Raw genomic sequence first — 23,370 nt, 5'->3', positions numbered from 1 at the left:
TGGGGTCTCAGCTAAATAGTGGAGAAAATGTCTACTCCCATGAACATCCTGAAAGGCTAATGGTTGTTTAACATCACTGAAGACAGCTCTGTCTGAAACAGTACTGAGTGTAAATATAAATAACTACAGTATTTTCTGATTTTCAAACCAGGGCCGATGTCTATTACTTGCCACAAGCATAAGCAAGTGTCATGCTCAATAGGTAACTCAAACCAAGAGCAAACAATAAGCTGGGTTACAAGTTTTTAAATAATAATAATTTAAAAATATATCCACTTAGTTCCTTTGTTTCTTGTGTGTCACTGTAAAAATATCGTAGCTATGATGACATCATTTTGAGATGTGAACTAGGAAGACAGGTGGATTTTTGATACTGAAAAGAAAAATACTTCCTTTGCTTTTTTATTTTTATTTTTATTTTTTAAATAATGGCATTTGAAAATAGTTCTGTTGTATTTTTAAAGGTGCTTTTTCTTTTTAAATCCATGCCAGTCTTGAAGTATGATCATCTCAAACAGAACAGTGCTGCTGTTCGTCTGGTTCAAAGTACTAGAGCATATTCTGTCCATTCTTTATATATTCTTAAGGAACTTTCTGCACCCACACCATTTTTGTATGCTTCTCATGGGGAAACTTGCTGGAAGATTCAAAGGGATCTCAAAGGGATTGTTCCTGTCCTGGCAGGTAACTGTCAGAGCAGGTATTCACAGCTTCTTGCTTGATAAAAGGAGGAAAATCCTTGATGCATGTCTGGGATACAAATTGATCAAAGTACCTAGAATTTATTGCAGTTGCAGCAATAAAAGTGCCCTGTATCTCTTCCTATTGTTCGTTCATGCCTATTTGTGAAATATAAAATACGAAGTATCAGGAATACATCGTAAAATGTGAATTACAAAGTAACTCAGGAAGACCAAAGCATCTATATACCTTAGAAACAGCCCCTAGCATGAAATCTGTCTTTATTAATAAATCAATGGTTTTCCTGAACATAAATTGTAAAGAACAGAAAGGGAGGAATCCTAGCCAAAATTTTTTAATACAAGTTGCCTGAAGTTAAGTATTTAAGAGCCAGTTCAAAGAAACAGCAGAATGTAGCCTGCAGATGCTACTTAACCTAATAGGAAACGTAATTTAAGAGTCTGCTGGGCAATGTTTGAAATGACTAGAGGAGTTTCTCGTGTCAGTTTTAATTGTTCTGAGGGGACCTCCAGAAACAATGAATGTACGTATGTTTCACCTGAAACGTAAGAATATTTAAATGCCTTTACAAATAGAATCACAGAATCAGCTGGGTTGGAAGAGACCTCCAAGATCACCTAGTCCAATCTCTGACCTAACACTAACAAGTCCTCCACTAAACCCTATCACTAAGCTCTACATTTAAACGTCTTTCAAAGACCTCCATGGGTAGTAACTCGACCACTTCCCTGGGCAGCCCATTCCAATGCCTAACAACCCTCTCAGCAAAGAAGTTTTTCCTAATATCCAACCTAAACCACCCCTGGTGCAAATTTATAATAGACTCAAATAGACTCATGATTAAACAATGAGATGGCAAATAAAGCAAATAGAACTTATCTAGTCTCTTCCATATATTCTACTTACAAAGGTACCCAATTTCTTCATTTCTTTTCATTCTCCTGTACAGCTTTATGGAGAATTTCCTGTTCTAATCAAAGCTTGGTAAAATAAAATGCTTCAAGAGAGATGGTTCAGTTCTTTAGTAAATTATGTTGTTTTCACTTGAACAATTTTAACCTCAGTTAAGGCTGAGAGATGCAAGGTATCTGAGAATAATTTAATATTTGAGCAGTAAGGCCTATGTTTAATTATTTCTGACTAATGCTGTGCTCAGTAACTGTTCCTGTCAACTTTCAGTACCTCAAGCAGAGGTCCAACACCAAGTCTGAAGTACAGTGCAAAGCCCAAAAGGGTTGCATCAATTGGTAATGTTGTCTCCTGAAGTGAATACAGAGGCAAAGCCTAAAGCTGAAAGGAATTCAGATTCTGCACTTGTCTGCATAATTATATTATTTTACATTTGTATTTGCTAAATCTCATGAGCATGATGTGTGGTCTAGGTTCTGCCTACTGTATTGCTTGCATGTCTCCTGTCAATGTCCATGTGGTCAAGGCTGGTATATTGGATTTGTTTGTATGGTTCTTGTAGAATCTTGCTCAGAAGATTAGAGAATAGGCTTCTGCTTTCTTTCAAAATATGTAATATATACTCATTTTCAATGATTTGTTTACAGTTGTATTGCTGACCTGTATGGTCTCAAACAAGGGCCCACATATGTTTGCTACTGTGTAGGTGCAGAAAAACTGCATGGGTGTAGTTGTCTTCTGCAAAAATTCTGTTTCCATTTAGAAACCCTTCTGGAGAGTTTAGCTTCAGGTTGTTCGTTGCCACTTGAGCTGAACAGGTGCATGGTACTGCAGAACTGCAAGAAGGTGCTCACACAGAGGAGATGCAGTAATTCAACAAACTTTTTTTTTTCATATGTTAATCAAAATTTTGTTGAGAATTTGGTCTCCCATTTAAAAACAAAAAGTAAAATAAACACATGCACACCCCAAAAAAATGTTGTGGAAAATACTACTTTGACATTCTAAATCCTTTTGGGATTTTGACATTTAGGGCAGCAGCAGCAGCACTGAATGCTACCTTAGGGAGAGGGGATAAATTAATCTGGAATATATCCAAATGTAAAGTGAAACATTTGTTTTATGTTGTTGCATTTGAAAAATGATCTTCCTTATCTCCTTATTCTTCTGTTAGTAGGAAATGTTTTCTTCTGCTACCATTATGGCATAAGCAAGTTGAAGTTAATTTCAGGTGTCTCTGGCATTTATTGCCTTCATTACAGAAATGAGAACTTTTCCTGAAATCAGTTTTTCTGGTGAGATGCATTTGAACACTCAGACTCTGAAAAGCCGTTATGATTTAAACTACCCTTGAAGCATTTAGTCTTGATTTCTCTTCTTATTTCTTTAGTAATTCTTCACATTTAAAACATAGTTACTATTGGAGATGCTTAAGAAAGAGGCCAACCTCATCCAGTATCCTGTCTGAGAATGGCTGTATCACATGCTTTTTGAAGCTTATCCTTCCCTGCAGACCCACAGAGCAGGAGAATTGCTACCTAACAAATGCTGTGCTTTGTATGGTGGCAGGGTATGCTGTGCATCCTGTGCTAACACAACATGTGTGCATAAAGCATATAATCCCTTCCTAGGCTTGAATAGAATGCCCATGCTAAGGGTTATCCAGGCTCTTTTTCTACCATCCCCACCCCTCAAGATGTCAGCTGCAGTTGCTGAAAGCTTAGTTGCAAGTTTTACTTGTGCATGTTTTACCAGGGCCATGTCTATTCAATGTACCTCAAAACATGCGGGTTCCCGGATGATGGACAAAACTCCCTTGGTCAGGAGAAATTCCGAAAGTGTTTATTTTGAGGAACATCTTTTAAGCAAATAGCTAAATCATGGCCTGTAGAGGGATAAGTCTCTTAAGAGGGATACACATATATCTGTTCTCTGGAACTCTTCTTTTTACTAAGAAGAAATTTTATCTATTTTTCAGACTGAAGGGAGTATCATAATGTTACTTGAAGCATTGATCTCAGTGTGACATTTAGTAAGGGACTGTCTCTAACTCAGTGCAGTAAATGTTCATTGCATTTGATTAATGTTAAATTTCCTGCATTATTGCAAATGTACAACCCTTGGATGCCAGTGTTATTTTCTTCATGTTTCATATTTTAGGTTTTAGGTCATGTTCACTGACTTTCCCCTATATAAATTACTAGTTAGTCATCTATATTAAAGAATGTCCCAAGTCCCAATGTGAGGCTGCTCTGCTGGATTAATTAGTCTTTTATTGAGTCTCAACATAAAATAATCTTACAAAATTCCTATTTACAAGGATGTGAAAATTGTTTTTTAGTTTCTGCACAGGCTTTTAAAGTATTTACTCATTTACAGTTTTGCTTGGTAAATTAGGAATTCCTTCCCATGTAGCAGCAAGAAATGAATGTTGTTGATTCTTACCTGTATGTTATAAAGAGGTTACTACCTATATGTTATGAAGAAGAAGCATTTATAATAGTTGGATGTAAAATAATTTCAGCATCAGATACACCAAAGCAGGTGTTTTCTTACCCTATGTAAAACAAGTAAAAGGCTGAATTCCATCTCTTTCTGCTTTTAGGGAAAGCTGTAGTACATTAGCAGAGCTGTAAATAACTATGCAACAAAGCAGTACAAATGCTTGAATAGGTAAGATGTAGTGTATACCTGTGAAGACAAGCTTTCTATGCAGCCTTGTCAGCTTACCTATTCTTACCTGATTACGGGTTGTCCTTGAAAGTATGGGGAGAAGCTGAGTGATAGTTTACCTTTTAAAGATTTGGGGGGCGTAGGTGGGGTTGTGTATGTTCTTGGAAAAAGTGTTGAAGGGTGGGTCGTGCTTTTTCTTCATAATGTTTAGTGTTGCTGTACATTTTTTAGTAATAATAAAAATAAAAATAAACAATGCTCATGGCGCAAACCTCTATTCTTTATGTCATACTTAACCTTTCTGTCAGTCTGTAAGCACTAGCATGCTTATAGGTAGACTTTTAGACCTTGGGCTTTTTCATGTGGGAATGCTGATCCAGCATTGAGGCCAGAGTCTTTTGTGCTAGCTCCTGTGCTCTGGAGGGGAACATACAAGCCAGGTGTTAGGTCTTGAGTGTAATGTCATTCCTTGTGCATGTGAAATCAAATCTGGAAAGTAAGTGATGTAAAAAAACACTATTCCACCAGCTATTCCCCCTTCCTTCTCTTTTTCTTAAATAACCCAACCAGTGCTTCTGTTTCTTAATAGTTGCTAGCACTGCACTTGTTGACAGCTATTTCATCCTAATCTGGATGCTCAAAACAGAGCCCACACATGCAAAGGCTATTGACTTTCAAATCCTTCTTCCCATCAGGGGACCAGCACGGTCTCACGTGAGCAGATTACTGTTCTTTCTCAGTACTCTGTCGTATAAATTTGCACTGTACAGTAAATGAAAATGGGATCTTCCCCTCCACTCATAGCATATGAAGAGGCATAGCATGCTGACTAGTATCTTTCAACCTCAATAAAATAGGAATGTAATAGCTGTTACAAGGAACAGAAGGTAAGGATGTTTTATGTCTTTTTAGTTGAATGAAAAACAAACAAAAAGTATAACATTAGAATCATAGAATCATAAAGGTTGGAAAAGACTTCAAAGATCATCTGGTCCATCCATCCCCCTACCACCAATATCACCCACTAAGCCATGTCCCTACGCACCATGTTCAACCTTTCCTTGAACACCCCCAGGGACAGTGATGTCACCACCTCCCTGGGCGACCTGTTCTAATGCTGGACTACTCTTTCTGTGAAGAAATGTCTCCTAATTTCCAACCTGAACCTCTCCTGGTGCAACTTGAAGCCATTCCCTCTTGTCCTATCACTAGTTATGTGCGTGAAGAGGCCAACACCCAGCTCCCCACAGCTTCCTTTCAGGTAGCTGCAGAGAGCAAAAGGTCTCCCCTGAGCCTCTTCTTCTCTAGACTAAATTAGAAATTGCTTGAAGACTGGGGAAATCTGACAGGGCATAGTAACTGGAAAGATGAAATATTCCCACTTTAATGCAGGAACAAGATTATATAGGCCTAGTGTAGCACTGACCATGCAAACTGGATGCATAGATTTTTGTGGGGATGGGACAAAAAACACCTAAAAGTTTTCTAAGCAGGAGTGGTAACTGTGCTGTCTTGTTTCAGTAGTTCTGCAGAAACTCATCCTCAATGGTTTTAAAAAGAAAAAAGAGGAAAACTTATCAGGCAATCCAGAAGAAAACATCATGACATCATGGCTTAAGTTTAATAAGTTACTGAGAAACTCCTGTGGTAGTTATCACATCTTAAAAATTACTGAAATACAAATCCTATTATTATTTCAGTAACTCTTGCAGGAAGCAGGTCTTAATTTTTCAATGGTGCACGAGTGAAATAGCAAAACCTATTAAACCCTCACTTCCTTTAAATCCTGCCAAAGAAACCTCAAATGCTTTGCAGAAACTGGCCTTTTAAAACTTACAGCAAAAAACAGTCACTGGAAATTGGCCTCTAGGTCCAAACACATTACATTTTTATGAATCAGTCCCTCGTAATTTCATTTTTAAGATGGTAAAATGCTGCTATAATGTGATGCTTTAAAAGAAAATTAAAAAAAAAAAAAAAAAAAAAAAAAGGTAAAGAATCCTGTTATGTGGAAATGGTGTACTTAGCCAGACTTTTTTCATGACTTCGCACCGGTGCAGTAACATGTTGGAATGAAGTGCTAAAGAATCCAGCAAGTTCCTCATAAAAAGCAATCACTCTTTAAATTATCAGCTGAACACAGAGTAACGTCCCTTTGCTGTAGTCTATGCACCTGCATAATATAAAAGAAAAAGTTTATTTTCTTTCTCCCCAAAAGCATACATTCATGTAGTCCTTCCCATTCTTGAGATATGGCCACTGTTTTTTTCTTTTGCGGTGTTTTTCTGATTGCAGGTATGCAGATGGAGAAAACAGGGTTTTGGCAACAGGGCAGAGATCAGATAGGTGTGAGAGCTTTCTCATTTCTGCTTCTGTTGTGAATAAGAATAGCATATTTCTGTGACAGCCCATCAGCAGTCAGGATACTTGGTTGTCTTTCTACTGTGGGTAGTAAGCAAAGGAAATTAATAGGAGATAGTTTTCCCCACTCTGAAAACACCTCTCTGTTACTCAGTGACACAAAGCCCGCGTGTCTTAAAACAAACAAACAAAAAAACACGCAACCTTTCCTTTTTAGTAGAGAATCTTTTTCTCTGTGTTGCTGTATCCCTGCATAACATCTTCCAAACCCAAAAGTCCACAAGTTAACTAGTTTACCATCTCAGTGATGACCCCTGAGGGGCCTTCTGCCTGCTGGGAGGCAGCAGGCTGGCTCTGCCTGTCAGGCTACTGCCTGCTGTGGGTTGAGGGCCTGTGCGACAGTGGCTGAAATGCCCCAGATTTATGGGAACTAACTATAAGGCCCAACCCTCACACATCCCAAAGTACATGAGAAAATCTAGGAAGGATTTCTCACTGCTGAGAGAAACTTGAAAAGGTGCCTCTTCCCCACAAACTAACAGCCAGCAGCATGAATTCCAAATTAGATTGTTTTAGCATAAATTTTTTCATTGAAGTCCTGAACCCCTTTTTTCCCCCCTCTCCTCTCCTTAACATATTATGTTATAACCCTAGGAGTTTCTCATGTTTCTGTAGCAAGGGATAGAATGACATCCCCAGAATCAAATATCTCCTCTAAATAACCTAGCAGAGATGCAGAGATATTGCTTTGGTTGGGATTTGCATTCATTTTGCAGTGGCTCCTGGGATAATGCGGAAGGCCCAGTAGAACTCTAGATATGTGAGGAAAAGGACAGTTTGGACAGGATTCATGTCTCCTAACAAGGGGTATGTTCAAGGGAGGTATCTAAATCTGAGCTAATTCTCTTAGGCCTCATTTACAAACAAAAGAATTTAAGAGGCATTTTAAAGCTTGAAAGGAGCAATTCATTTTCCGTATTGTGATGGTTACTGTAGGGGGAGATCGGCTGCTGTCCTCTTTTTCTCCATTGACTTTAAAGGGAACTTGCAATGACTACCTCAAATGGAAATGTCTGTGCTACGTTGTGTGTTCATGTGGTGAAATGAATACATGCAAAAAAAGTATTTCTATCTTTGTAACTCTACTTTACAACTGTTACTGAATTGTTTGGGATTTGTCTTATTGTGAGGGAAAGTGTAATGTGGTCTTCTGGCTGAAATTTAGTTTAAGAATGCTCTACTCCTGCTGCACATACAAAACAGCGTCCTAACCTGTGACCTGAGTTATCTATTCATCTTGTGGCCTAACAGTAGTAACTAACCTTCTAAAAATCAGACTGTGGCAAACACGCTGAACTAATTATCTTCAATGTCTTTCTTTTTTTGAAGCAAACAAAACTACAAAGTATATTTTATATAACACTTAGAATAAAAGACTGCAGGATTAGATGGCTTTCTCTTTTTTCAGTTAAAATTAACTACTTACAAGGAAATCTCTCTTAGCGGTTAGGATTAGGATTTTTCTTAGCTGTTTGCTCTGAATCAAACTGTTACCTTGTAAATAAAATGCAATAGAACAAGAAGATGTAAGTGTGGTGGTCATGCAGAGCTTGATCAAAGTTAGTCTGATGCCCACACAGCTGTATATGTCCCTGTGATGAAAAGAGACTGCCTGCACTCAGCTGGATTGCATAGGGTCCTTTTCCACTCCAGACCTTCAAAATCTGAAGACTGAGAACAAATAGAAAGCTTTTCTGGTGGCTTTGTCTTTCTCCTGTACTTCAGAACGGTTCTTCAGTGAGAGGAAGGACGAAAGGAGTTGCTATACACAGTTTTTCTTCTGTTCTGCAGTGGACACTGTCCATGTCGCAGGCTTTATTTGACTGAAAAGTGTGCATTTTTGTTTGACATGATATTCTAAAACAATTGGCTGTTTCAAGGTGGGAAATAATACTATTTCATTGTGTTCCTCAAAATGTGTTTCCAGAACAAAGCTTTCTCTTGCTTTGACAATTCACTAAGACCCACACTTCCAATTGTCTAGTATGTGAAACTGTGAAAGAGCATTGCAATTCTTCCAAGTTAAAGCTTTCCTGAGTTAAAATGTAAACAGTTTTAGAATCTCTAATAGATGCTGCTGCAGGGATGGAAGAAGCTCCAAGTTCTGATTGGCTAAGCCCATTAAGTGGCAGGGTGTTTTCTTCCAACAGTTGAAGACTGGTGTAGTTCACAACCTGGAGCAACAAGAAGATAAAAGTCATTTTTTAGTGATGCTGAAACCGAAAGGCATTCCTCTTCTTTCTTTGAGTACTTCACTAAAATTTGAGTAAATACGCAGAGGCAGCAGATGCTAAAACAAAGACCTGTAGCTATTGTATATCTACGAATATATGATTCTGTGGGTGTAAACAGCGTGAGAAATAAATGCATGCCCAACTGTGTGTTAGAGACAAAGATACATGTCATAGATCAGCTTCATTAATTAAAAATTGGCATAACGGTTGTTTCTGATTGAAGTTGATTTCACCCACTTGTAGATTGTACTGGGTAAGGATTTGTTTTAGGGTGTTACATACACATGTTGAGCTTAGTGTCTTCTTAGTAAAGCGAGCAGATGACGATACTTGTAAGTAGATGAACATTGTTCCAATATATGATCATCTTTAAGCTACCTGGGTTGGCATAGTGGTGCTGCAGTCATCTGGTAGTCAGCGGATTCAATTACGCATAGGTAGGTCCTTACAGCTGTGTGCGTGCTGTGTATGTCTGCAATGGTTTCAGGAGAGCCTCTTCAGTGTAGCTATCTTGGTATGTCACCTGTGGATTTATTCACGTTGCTATAGTGTGGCACTAAAATCAGACACTGTAAATGATAATTATGCATCCCATACACCTCATCTTCATGCTCTATTTCCCACTTCATCAATACGCTCCAGTAATGATATCAAGTAATCATTTCTTCAGCGTCTCTTCCTGTTCAGCATATCTAGGTTCAATATCCTGCATACAAAAATCTGGTGAGAGAACATACTGTTTTCATCTAAAGGAAGTGTTTCATCTGCATTATTACATGACGGGGTACCTGCAAAACTATTCCTTCTCTATATAATGAAACTTTAATTAAGGATTGTTGTTTAAGTGAAGTATTGTCTCAGAGGACAATTCTAAACTACCTCTGTTTATTCCAGCAAAAGTCTTTTCGACCTTTACTTAGAGATGTCTCAGCATGTGACCTGGTGTGGTGAGGGGAGCCCTTTGAGAAGTCACACTCCCCAGTGTGTCATGATCAAATAAAGTTGAATGTGCCAGACCTATCCAGATATTTGGGGTGAATTCCTAATCATGTTGAAATCAAGGGCTAAACAAATTCTAACTTCTGTATGATTACATTATCCTTGGATGTTCTTGACAGAACATTCTATTAGGTATGTGACAAGTGATATTTAAACACCCGATCTTAAGATTTCCTTGTGGTTCTCTGGCCCAAGCAACTCCTTTCCCTCAGCCAAAAAAAAAAAAAAAAAGCCTCTAACAGAAGTTAATGGAATATTTAAAGAAAAAATAACTAGAGCAACTTAATCTGACTGGAGCAACAAGTTTTTTTTTTTTTTTTCTTTTTTTTTCTTTTTCTTTTTTTTCCCGAAATAAGTTTGAGAGATTAGGACTCTCAGTTCATTTTCTGGATGCTAATCTTATCTTTAATTTTAAATGGTAGATGATTAGCTTGTGTGGTTCTTGACAACACTGAGAAAACCTGGTGTCTGAATGAATGATAAAGAATAAGTTCAATCATACAGTGTACTCATTATTCAGCTGTAACTCAAGTACAAGTAACTAGATTTGTTTTCCTACCTTGCTCAGGTAGGGAAGAATGTGAAACTCTTGCTTATACCTTGGAAGCCACTGGTGAGTTGGTGATCTTGTCACAAGACGGTACAGAGTTTTCTGAGGTTCATCTGTGTCACTTACAGCAGGCAAAATTTCAGACTTCTCCTAAAATGTTGGATAGAGAAGAAATAGGAAGTTCTACTTGGGGGAGGGTGTGTGCTGATGGCCAGTCGTATGATATATTGCAACTTTTAATGCATCGTGACAAATGCATTTTTTGCCCTGACAGTAAAAAGGCTTTTCTTTTTCATTGTGATAACAGTTCTTAATTGACAATAATTAATCAGTGATGTCAACATATTCCACTTTATTTTCAAAAGTTCACGTGAAAGAATATGCCATCAACTAAAAGGCCTACTAAGATGCAATTTTAAAGCAGTATTAAAATTATCACTAGTCTTTGTGTACTTGAGTTGATATCAAGCACAGAATAAAGGGAAGGGTCAATCAAAAATTTACCAATTAAGAAATAACCTTTGATCTTCTCAGCAAGAAATCTTACACCAGCTTAAAGCAAATTCCTTCAGCAGAATTGGTTATTTTATAGGATTTTCTCTGAATTAAGTTCATCTGTACTAGTTAGGGAAGGTAATTTGGGATTTTTCATGACATTGCTATTTAAACATACATCTGATAATTTCTGTCAGGTAACAAGAGTGCTGTTGCTGTCTAATGAGAATTTGGTTGCATTGTGATCTGCTGAAGATAAAAGGTCACATGCATCACTTGATCAGCACAGCTGTGTTTGGATCAGTCTGCAAAAGCCAGAGGTCTAACTGAAGCATTTATCTGCCAAGTGATGCTTCTTTCTCCAAAACACCTAGAGATAAATTTGCTTTAAACATTTTTCAGCTGCAAATAAACATGGCATGTTCTTCCATATTCTATTTAAACTGAAAATAAAAGTGAGTGACTAGAATGGCCCTGAACTATAAATACAAATAATAATGACCAAAGTGAAGACATGAATAGGCATTACTCACTAGCTGATCATCTCTGAAGAGTTGTAGAGATGCCTTGGCATAGAATCTTCCTGATGCCAGGGATAAAAGGCTTATTCTGTAGGAACTTTTGTGACAATAGTAAGCACAGCTTATGCCAGACTGACAGCTTTATATATAAAATTAAATGTACATTTACTGATTTACTATAAGCTTATTTCTTTTCCCCTTGCCCTAGCATCCTCCTTCCACAGGCTTTGTATACTGTATCAGAAATCATTACTTCTCAGCACAGTGGAGAGTCATCAGGGACAGATATAAAATCAGGAAACTTGTATCATGCTAGTTTAGGATTTTTGACGTTCTTATGATGACATTACAACAGGAAGTCTGGAAAAGGAGATGCTGAAGATCTGTTTATTGTCACTAGTGGTGCTTACTATTGAATTGTTGAGAGGTAGGTTTTTCATCTAATTTTTTACTATTACAAGAGACAGTTAATTTCTGTGGTTTATCTCAAATAGACTTGCTCAGGGCATCATCATATTGACCGGATTTTGAAAGGCTGACTGGCACCCTTCTGAGAATAAGAGCCAACATAAATGACAGGAGTTTGCAATGTAGCCAGGTGAAATAAACTTTCAGAGCCCAATCCATAAACAATCCTTTTGTTGCTCAAGCAAAGTCACCAAAGGAAATAAAGGTACAAACATGCATCTGTGGAGGAGCCCTAAAGGAAAGTGTGGGATGGAGTCCCAGCAGTAGAAAGGACTTCCATTTTGCATAGAATGTGTACATCCTCTTATAGACTATGCCTTATCAGGGTGTTGAGAAGCTCTGTTAAAAATGAAGTACCTACAGGCCAGCTCTGCTACTAGTGATAGAAAGTGCTGGGTATTTGGTTGTTGGAAGGAAAGGAGAATAGTAGTTCGAGGAAATGAGCTCTGTCCCAGTGCAAGTTGGTGTGGTGGCACTGAAGCAGGCTGGGCTGTACTGATATCCTGTCCATATATGAGGGCAAGTGCACCAAAAAACATTAGGCACTTTTCACTGCGGCTTTCTACAAAATGCATTTCCTGGCCTGTTTCAAACACAGGCATATTTCCATGATAACACATCAGAGTCTCATTCCAGGTTAAGACTTCTGTGGGGCAGTTGAGGAAAAAAGATAATATGTTTGGAGATCTTTTGACTTCTGAGCTGCTTTTGACCAAATTTTCTCTTTTTTCACTTGGATCTCCAAAACACAGAAAAAAGCACCCATTCAGCTCCGTTTTAATGTTCTGTCTAAATACTTTGTCACTTGGTGTTAGAGAAAATAGCTCATTGTGTTTACATGTCCCTTTCTCCTTTCCACACAATGTTACTTAACACCTGGCTAACACCATGTTGAACCTTCTTTCTCATGTCTCTCTGACTGGAAAAAAATCCCACAATGGAAGAGTGACTTTTTTTTTCCTTTTTTTTTTTTTTTTTTTTTTTCTTCTTGAGTTAGAAAGCTTTGTGACTGTTTATGCTTGCTCAGCTGTGCTCTGACTTTGTGCAAATGTTGCTGCCTGAAAGTGCATAGGTTGCTGCCTTCTTCTTCGCGCCTAGTGGATAGAACAGGTTCTGCACACAGTCTAAAACATTTTTTTTCATGCTGGAGGAGCTGTGTGCACATAGAAGGCTAGTTTGAAAAATTGGATTTAACAGCATGCATGGGAAAAGGTGATACCCTTGCCTATGTTTTTGTGATCATGTGCATTTGCTGTTCCAAATAATGGTAATGGGAGCAGCAGAATAATGATAATGACTGAAAGTACAAGGCCAGACCCTTGTGTGCTCCCCAGAGAAATACTCTTTACAAATGCTCTTTTAGTGTCATTCTCGCTTTTATACTCTCCTCTGAGAGAGACACCTATACACCTTTGTCACAAGAAAGCAAAAGTGGTTTGTCATTGGCTGTGTATCTAGCGAGCGTGCCAACATCTTTTCTTCAACAGATGTTGTTCTCTGGGGGGGATTTGTTGCTCTCTACTGTAGGGACTTTGGTAGCTATTAGGTGGGTCACAGTCTTAAGTGGGATTTAGGTTCTCAGATCTTACTGAAGAACACAGGAAGCTGAGCACCCAGCTGCCTCTTTTGTCCTTGTAAATATTTCCTCCTGCTAAATGACCTCCTCATACTTTTCAGAAGGCTGTCATTTTTGCTGGATTTTGCTGCTTGTGTAGCAGTTGAGGAGGGGATGGGGCCAGAATGGATCCAAAGAGAAGCACTGAATGTGGTCTCACAGCAGAAAAAAAAGAGTGAAGCCAGATTTTTTACAGACTTGCTGTCTGTCTTTTGCTGTCGATGCAGGGCACAAAGTGAAGTGGAAACTCCCTGCAGCTCTCCTTCTCTTCATGCTCTCTCTGGCTGTATCTAACACCAGTAAGTTAACATGCACCAGGATGTGTTTCTGAGCAATTTGTCACTTAAGTCCATGGTGGGATTGTTTTGCACATTTTTGACCTCAGCCAATGAGAGCTATCTCAGACAACCTTTGGACCTGGCTCAGGAGTCAGTGCATGACAGTGATTATTCCTACTAGGCAGTTTGCTAGTGGGCACCTCTGTATAAGGATAAGGGAGCTGAACAGTGCAGATGGAGGCTGTCCCATGCCAGCTGGCCTCATGTTGTAGGATAGACCCAGGTATGTCTTGTTGGTGTTGCCTCTTAACGTTAGGCTGCTACCTTGCCCTTTCAGTGGGTCACTCTGACCATTCAGTGTCTCTGTACCAGAGCCAAAGGCTTGCTAGCAACACCAACCTTGCAGGAAAAGGTCTGGCTGGGTTAGATGAGTCTCGTCCGCTTGGGTTGACATTGTCCAGTAGCACAAGCATGACAGCTTCTCATGGTGATGCCCCAAGGGCTGTCAAAAGCCAAGGCCAACAAATCGTCCAAGTTTTTTCCCTCCCCTGTAGGAATTACTAATGCTACTTAGATTGCTACCTGGCAGCACAGCTTTGGCCACCAGATCTTGAAGTTATTGGGAAGGACAGAGAGAAGGAAACACATACAGAGAGTGTCAAGTAAACTCAGTTTGTTCAGGCCACTGATAAAATAAGCAAAGTTCATACTGCTGATTTATCTTTTGCAAATTCCAATAAGAGTTGCTGGAGAAAATGTGCTGGCGAGTAATTTTTTTCCCCTCTATAATTAACTAGTGCCTGAAAACATTATATTATTTTTGACAGTCCGCTAAAGTTCATGAATTGATATTTCTTGCAAATAGTTTTGAAATAGAAGGAGCATATTTACAGGCAGAGTGGATGGATTTAAAATCATGATTAAAATAGATTAAATAATCAGCCAGCAGAAACCTGTTAATGTAAGTTGTTCATAATAATTTTCTGTTTCATTTTCACTTGCTTATTATTTTCCCAAAGAAACGTCCATTCTTAAAGCGCACATAACCATCTCAAATATGTTTATTTTACAACTAAATGAAGCTTTTAAACTAAAAGTTAGGGTTACTTAGCTAAACTGGCAAATGCACATTATTAATGCTGCATAATTTCATTCCAAATGAATGTATATTCAGCTTTCTTATTTTTTTAGCATGTTTTTAATTGGTGAGATTTACTGGGTAAGGTTTTCTGTTTTGCTTTGTTTTGTTTTTTCTTTTTTCTTTTTTAACTTCTATCTCATGTCAGGCAATCTATGGATGGTAACTAATGAAAGTGCAATTGAGATTCATGACAGCATTTTTAATCGTTTCTATTTGATAAACTTAATAGCATGCATACTGCCACAGATGGAAGGTCCATTTTAGGCTAGTCTATCTTTTAATACCAGCTAATAGCTCATGCCTTGTAAAGAATGTAATAATGAGGTAAGCATATATTAATACTTCCCCAGTGTACTATATTGGTCTCTGGAGATTTGTAGCCGATGGGCTATATCAGCCAAATAAGCTTTTCTATGTTTAATAGCCCTTGATGGATTTTTTTTTTTTTCATTTATATCTCTGAGTGCTTTATGAACTCAGTAGGATTTTTAGTGTCTCTTCCTATAGCAAGTAGTTCCACTGCTGAACTGTGTTGCAGGGAAAAACATGCTATTTTTGCTGGTTTTATCCTGCCACATGCTGGTCTTACTAATCTTCTTTTATTCTTATTAGAAGACACGGTGAACAGTTATTTTCTATTCACTTTCTACAAGCTAATGAGGATTTTATGAATACCTGTCACCTTTCCCTCAGCAGTCTCTAGATCCTGATGAGTTATCTGTTTAATTGTTTTCTACTTGTGATATGCTCATTGTCTTTGATTATTCTTTTGCATTTCTCTGGACCTTTTCTGATTGTCTTAATGTCATACGTAGGGAACAATTTTGATAAGTGTTCAAGTCACAGGTATACCATACATTTATACAGGAAAAAATATCTCTAGTTCTCTACTCTTTTCTAAAAATATTTTTGTTTGTTTTAAATATTAGAGTGCTAGGAATTACTAAAGTTCTATGCAGGCAGGGGAAAAATAAGGTTGCCAAAACATCTTCTGTGTTCAAAACTGTCTTATTATCCAAGAAACATGTGACTGTAGTCAAAGAATTGAACTGCCATTTTATGGTCAAGTACCACTTTCATTTTTAGAACTAAAAGATCTAGAAAAGAATCTTCTACTGTGCTGTTTTCTTATATTTTCCCCAAATCCTGACTGATTTTTTTCAAAGCAGAATGAGTTATCTTGACATCAGTAAAGATGCTTATGTTCTTATTACTGAGAATGTGTCAAGATGAACTTTTTTCACCTAACCTTTTTATGAAAAAAATGATGCCAAGTTCCTAATCTTTTACAGGTCTGTGTACGCGTTTTTCATTAAAAGGTTAATAAGAGAATTTCTTCTAGCTCAGCCCTTGTGGCCCTGTATGATACTTACTTAACATAGCTTTAATTTACATCTTTTTAACTTACTGTTCATACTGTTAAAGTTTGATAAGTGTCAATATTCATAAAATGTTGTGTCATTATTTTTAATTTTTAACACTTAGGCATGATTACCTGTACACAGTTTAAATATATTATAATAAGACACATGAAATCTTTCTTGCTTAAATATTTTATCTGATTAAAAAGAAACAAGAAATAGTGGCATACTCTATTCCCCTTGGCACTGAGGTTTGATTCATTTGTGATGCCATAAAATGTTTTGCAAAGCTTCATGATAGGTTCATCTGTCTTGCTTTCTTAAGCTTTTTGGCAGTGACACTTAATTTTTTTTGTTAGGATTAATGCCATTAGTTTTGGTAGGACTCTTGATTGATGAAGTAAAGTAACGATAACCGTCGCAAAGCCAAGAGATTTAGTTTTATCATATCTTAACGTTTTGGTAATGGTGATGTGCCATTGACAGGCAACAGATAAGCATTAGGCTGCTTGGTTGTAGGTGTAATAGTTTATTTCTGTGGAACTGCATTGTTTACATCATTGTTCTATATTTTTTGTGTTGTGCACCATTCCATCATACACAACAAACAGTCCAACTCCCTGTTTTCTGAAGAGTGCATCTGTTCCTCTAAACACAACAGTGCAAATACAAATTTGCTATAATCAGACAGTAGAAAGCATAAAATCAACACTGAATTTTATGCTTAACAATAAGCAAGATAAGATTTTCATGGAAAGAAAGTATTTTTCTTAGATAAACAGAAATATTTGGAAGAAACAGGAAAGCAGATTAAGGCCCACAAGCCCTCCCTCACCCTTAGTGATATATGAACACACTGATTGAAAAATAACATCCAGAAAGCCACATTGCAAACTGATTTAAACTCGGGCATAGAATACAAGTTAAAATATGTGGTCTTTGTTTTTTGTTTGTTTTCTTGAAAGTCTTAGTAATGTATTTCCTTTCCAAGGAGTTTTGACTTCAGTAAAAACTTTGTAACATCAGACCAGGAATTTTTATTCCTGGGGCAAACCTGCACTGTATTTTATTTAACTAACACTTTCTCTTTTAATGCTTACCGTAATTCCTATTTAGGCTGTGCATGTTAGTCTCAGCTGGGGAATCAAACTTTGATTGTAACTGTGGTGTGAACTGGAATCTCCATTTCATCAATGCTGCGTCACCCTGTGTAATGAGGGGATTTAGCTGGAGGGTGAGTAGTTGAGAGAACAATGGGAAGAGACTTCAGTAACCTATTGAATCAGACTGAAAATAAATATTAAATGTTTTGTGATTGTTTTCTTAAGAACTGTGGTTGTAATATCGTGTAGTATTTTATATCCTGATGAAAGGGGCTTTAGGACAAAGGCTGCTGCTACACAATATAACATGAAATATCTGATGCTCTTGCAGTCCTTTCTCATTGCTGGTCTTTGTAATTAGATCCCTGGGCATTGTGTAGAGAATCTGCCCATTTTCAAAACAAGCTGATGCATCCTCTTAAGCATATTAGAGACGCTTTGGAATGAGAGAGAAGTTTTAATAATAATATGAGCTAGATATTATTAATGGTATGGCTGTTTATAGTTGTCAGGAAAGACTGTAAAGCAAAAGCTGTGAAGAAAGCTGTAACCACTTCTGAAATCTGTAGACACTTGGTTTGAAGTGCCTTGCAGGAGCATCTCAGGGTTATCACATACGCTAAGTAATGAACTGCATTTCAGGAAGATTCTACTGTTGTAAAAAGGGTCTGCTCACAAAGGAGAGTGACATAAATCCTATTGGTCTGGATAAACTTGGCTTACAATACTGCCCAGAACTGCCTGAACTATAAATATCTCATTTTTCTAATTTTGTCCTTCCTCCTTAGGTTTATCCCACTTCTATTCTGCTCTGGCATTTGGACCATAAGCAGCAGGGTTGTAGAGAAGATGACTCTGTCTTTAGGACCTGAGCTGGTTTGGTTTCCTTCATGGGTACCTGTGCTTTTCCTTCCCATTCATGCAGGCCACTGTTTCACAAGCAGAGTGACCCATTCTGGCTACCTTGGGGTCCTGCCACACATTCAGATGTTGCTCTTGCCCAAGAAGTTAACCCATGCATTATGCAGTATGGGAAACAGGCAGTGACATACTTGAAATTTCTCTGCGGTTCAGATTTATCCCTCAGGGTTCAGAGGGAATGAATTCAGCCCTTTGCTTTCATGTAGAGGCATCAGTTGTTGCAGAGTGGCTGCTGCTGTCTCTGCTCCTAGTCATTTCAGTGGTATTTTCTTCCCCTGGCATCAGTCAAAGAATCATTGGCAAATACTAAAGAGACAGACCAATCCTTTTGCCCACAGGAAGAATGTCAACAAATACCAAGCTGCACATTGAAAGTGAAAGGAGAAATGAGAGGGAAGGAACACATTAACTATCTGAATGGTCACTGTTATTAAAAAGCTGGGTGCTAAGGATTTATAATTTTGGTTAGCACCTTTAGGGCTAAACCATGATGATAAGTGAGGCTGTCAAGGGGTACAATTAAAGAATTGTGTTAAAGGTTTAAGTGCCAAATGTAAATTAGTTATGGTGCTGGAACAGGTCTCAGTGTGGATGCATGTCTTTGCAGATGGAGCTTCAACTCTTTGGGAAAAATCTGTACTGGAGATTTGGACTCACTATGGCAGCTTGTGCATACCATGCTGCCAGGCAGAAATCACAGCCCTGACTTAGGTGTCTTTTTTCCATCTGCTGCATGCAAGGAGCTTTTGGCTCCTGAAAATGAGATGCACTAGAGTTCTTGTTTCACTGAACTCTTCATGCGAAATACTTAAAGGTTAGTTTCCAGGAGGAGCTGGAACTCATGTTCCCATTCCCTAAGTGAATTGCTGGGAGATACGCTTATTCATCCACTGGTTATCTAGTGAGGCCAGTGAAGTGGAACAGCTTCAACGTGAGTTCAGTAATGCTGTTAAAGAATGTAGCATATTCTTTTTCCAAGATGGATTACATATTATTACCTCCCTGTGTTTCTATCTGCTATAGGTTCCTTTGAGCTATTTATTTTCATCACCATTTTCAAAAAAAAATCAATTTAATGCTATAAACAGTTAAATTGATTGGTGCTTTCACTCCTTTTTCCAGACCATAATGAAAGTGATAACATGGTCCAGGTGACTTAATACAAATTGTATCAGTTGGCTAGGAAAACTGTTAGTCTGCTCATCTCAATGCAAACATGTTCAATTCAGTATCTTAAAAAAATCTATTTCCTGATGCAAAAGGTACCCTACCAAAGCCTAAAGTTTGCTTTCTTTTGTCCAGCTGAGCAGTATTCATATACAGCAGATAGTAAGAAATACCAGCTTGCAGGGACTCAGTGCAAATGGACTTTGATTAAAGTATATTTTCACATATTCCCTTCACAAAGGTATGAGAAGAAAAGAAGCCACCAGAGGCGTGAACCTAAAGATACAGGTTACCAGATAAAAGCCTGTTGCCTGTAAGAGAGAGTATTAGTTATTAGGATTAGAGGATTAGAAATAATTGAGGCTATGTTATATACTTGTATCAGCTTCATTTGAGACTGTGGCCATTCTGGTCCATTCATAGTCTTGAAAAAACAGTACCACAAGGATGTAACAAGCTTGAAGAATAAATCCAAAAGACATGTATAGCTTCTCACATCCTGTAGTGAAGAAACAAAACAAAACAACAAAAAAAGCTTAACATTTGTAGTTTTCTTTCCATCCCATCCCCTTAAGGAGGAAAATGAGGCAGTTGTAAAACTCGAAGTATGAATATAGCAGAACCAGACAAGTCAAGCAAATTGCAAGGATAAATAACACACCCAAAAAACACTATCATGAGCAATTAAAGGTGGTGTAGCTTCAGGCTCTCCCCTGATTCAAATGTTACCAAGGACAGTAGTTGTTGCCATTTGACAGTCTGCCAGAAGGCCACTTTTAAAGTTAATTTATGGCCCCATTCAAAAGACTTCCTTACAGTTTTGCATTTTAATTGTTGCTCTTGTTGGCAGTTCTACCAGAGAAGCCAAAGACTAAGTGAATGTGGTAGGAGAGTATTCTATCTTTGTGGGAATATCTACTTGTCCTTTGATACAAGACAGCTTTAAAATTCAGGTTAAGACGGAAGCACAAGATGGACAGACATTTGTTTGTGAAGTATATTGTGCATACAGCAGACACTGTACTTGTGTATAGCTGCTGCCATGACTCTGTGAGCTGTTGTGAGCTATGCCAGATCATAGAATAACTGTCCCCCTACTACCAATATTGTGTTCTGTGTGCTCTGTGTGCTGCATTTTAGTGTCAAGTTGCTTTCCTGTTGGCCATACAATGGGAAGACTAGTTCTCAAGCAATGTTTGGCAACATTCTCCTAGTACTTAATTTCTTCCATTTTCTTTCAAGTTTCCAAGCTAAACACAAATGCATGTATATGTCATGAGAAAAGCTATTTTTGTGTTACTTCACGCCCAAGTAAAACTAGAAAGAAGGAGCAATCTTTCTCTCATGCACACACCCACATCCACGCTTTTCCTCATGTCCTATGCACACACTCCTCCTTCATTCTTGTATAATGCTCTTGCACTAAGAAGTGTGGGTGGACTGAAATGAACTGTGTGATGCTAATCTGGACTAAAAAGCTAAATCTTTCAAGATCTCCCATCCCCACTGCTTTGATCACTCTTCTGTCTGTACCACAGTTGAGAATCATCTGTCCTTTCCAAAATGCCCATTTCTGAATGGTTGCATCAAATGACCAAGCCTTATCTGCTTTTAAAGAAATGCAATAATCTTTCTATTGGTCCATTTTCTTTGTATTATGAAGCCTTTCAAATTCCTCATAAAATTGCTGAAGTATAGAGATTTTTTTATCTTTGGTTAATATGTTTGCTCTGAGGCAATGCAGGCTTAGCAGTTCTATTAAAGTTTGAGAAAATATGGGGTACAACCTCAGGGCTTAAGAATTTGATGGTACTGTTGTCTCTTCAGTGCTGCTATGAGGAATGAGGGGAACTGGCAGAATCAGGTCGTTTTTTTTTTTTTTTTTTTTTTTTAAGAGTTTTAAGAACTCCCTTAGTGATGGTACATCCATGTGCTAAATAGCTTCCTTCATCTTCAGTAGTCTTTTACTCTCCATCTAGTCCAGTGCTGGGTTGAGGCCTGAGTTGATGGCTTTCTAAGGAGGTGCAGAAGTGTGTAATCAGATTTATTCTTCTCACAATCAGTCTTTGAGCAATGAATGAAACCCCGCCTCTTTGCAGCCTCCTAGAAGACTTGTTGCTGTGTCCTTCCATTGTGTACAGGCCTCCACAGTACCGTCACAGCAGGGACTTGCTGCTTACCCTCAGCATATTTGCCTGACAGCCTTGGGTACCTATGTAAATGTAGCCATCCAGTTGCTAGAGAATGAAATCTACTCTTTATTTGACTGTCAACTCTGGTGCCAACAAAGAAACATGAATAAGCAGTCTGCATGTAGATAATCATACAAAGGTATTATTTTCACAGAAAGCATCATTTTCAGTAACTGACTTCTGTGGCCTCCTACTTCTAAAAGACACAGTGGAAGTGTTTTTTCCTCCTACTTACTCTTGTTTTTCAGTAGGAAGCCTGAGATGTTACAGGTATTGTACAAATTAAAGCTCACTTCATCTTCCTTGTTACACCCATTCTTCATTCATGGTGACTTCAATTACTTTGTCACTTCAGTTACTCTGTCACTTACTACCAAATATGGTGTAAAATTTAAGGATACCTGATTAAATAAAAATAGTAAATGCGATGGGTCTGCTCTGAGCCTTGGCAAGCAAAGTAAATGTTTTCTAATAATAGTATGTTATCCCTTCTGTAGAGTGTCATCCAAATGTATTGAAGGCCGAGGAAATCTGCCCTGTATTAACGAAGAAAAATATCTTTACCAAAATCATTAACCATTTTTGAGTATACATGACATACAGAAAAAGCTAATGGCTTCCTGACTCTGGAAATCAAACGTCTCTCTAGGAAAGAGCAGTACAGACTTCAGTGGCTGTTTTCTGAGGCGTTCAAATGGGGAATGTTCTGAAGCTAAAAGGAAGGTTTATTCTTCATGTTTGTCCAGAGTTCTAACAATCCTATTAAAACTACTACCAAAATATGATAAAATTGCATGTTGTAGTGGTTGTTTGGATTTTTTTGACCCTTAGAAAGAGAAGGGGGGGGTAGGAGAGAATGACATTTGTACAGCAGGTACTTGAGTGATTTAGCTAAGTGTATATTTATATTTATAAACAAGGATGATCTGCAATCCATAACTGAAATACTAGTGGAGAATAAATAGGGAGTTCTGCATTACAGGCAAAGGAGAGAGATAAAATAGCATAGTTAAAATTGATATTAAAGCCCATAACTGCACTGTTCATGTTCCTGTAGTTCAGAGCATGATCATCTTGTAAGATGAGAGCATCTTACAAACTGCTGTTTAAAATAACATCTGTTTAACTGTTGTCTAAGTTTTATGTCTAACAGGGTTATCAAGGTTTTTGTGTCTGTGAAAAATTTGGTCACAAAACTGAACGATGTTATGATTGGATCTTTTTGGCATGTTAGGAAGCTTGCATTTGTACTGGGTCTGGCTGGGATGTTAACTTTCCCTGCAGCAGCCCATACAGTGCTGTGCTCTGCACTTGTAGCTAGAACAGCAGTGGTATCACACCAGTGTTGTGTCTGCTGCTGAGAAGTGCTGGCACAGCATCAGGACTCTCTCTGACCCTCCTAGGGGGTGGGCAAAAAAGTGAGAAAGAAACATCAGCAGGGCAGCTGACCTAAACCAACCAAAGGGATATTCCATACTATATGATGTCACACTCAGCAATAAAAGGTGGAAAAAGGAAGAAGAGGGGAGGGGTGGGCTCTCGTTGCGAAAACGTCTGTCCTCCTCCCGAACACCGGCTGCGTGCGTTGAGGCCCTGCTTCAAGGACTTGGTCAAGCATCG

At 38.2% G+C, this 23,370-nt stretch overlaps 1 protein-coding gene and 1 long non-coding RNA gene across 5 annotated transcripts in view; one reads left to right on the top strand and one right to left on the bottom strand.

Annotated features, from left to right (window-relative positions):
• The window catches only part of PHACTR1 (phosphatase and actin regulator 1), a 305,056-nt gene that overhangs the window by 80,281 nt on the left and 201,405 nt on the right, over nt 1-23,370 (top strand). The window lies entirely within an intron of this gene.
• Nucleotides 1,282-22,072, bottom strand: LOC118163096. The gene is made up of 3 exons (XR_004748846.1): nt 22,061-22,072; nt 12,870-12,885; nt 1,282-1,504 (listed from the first exon to the last, which is right to left on the bottom strand). It is a non-coding gene; the product is annotated as an uncharacterized LOC118163096 (long non-coding RNA).

Source organism: Oxyura jamaicensis, chromosome 2 (genome assembly GCF_011077185.1).
Source record: "Oxyura jamaicensis isolate SHBP4307 breed ruddy duck chromosome 2, BPBGC_Ojam_1.0, whole genome shotgun sequence".
NCBI lineage: Eukaryota > Metazoa > Chordata > Aves > Anseriformes > Anatidae > Oxyura > Oxyura jamaicensis.
The sequence above is the reverse complement of the archived record's forward strand: the minus strand, read 5'-3'. Positions and strand labels throughout refer to the sequence as shown.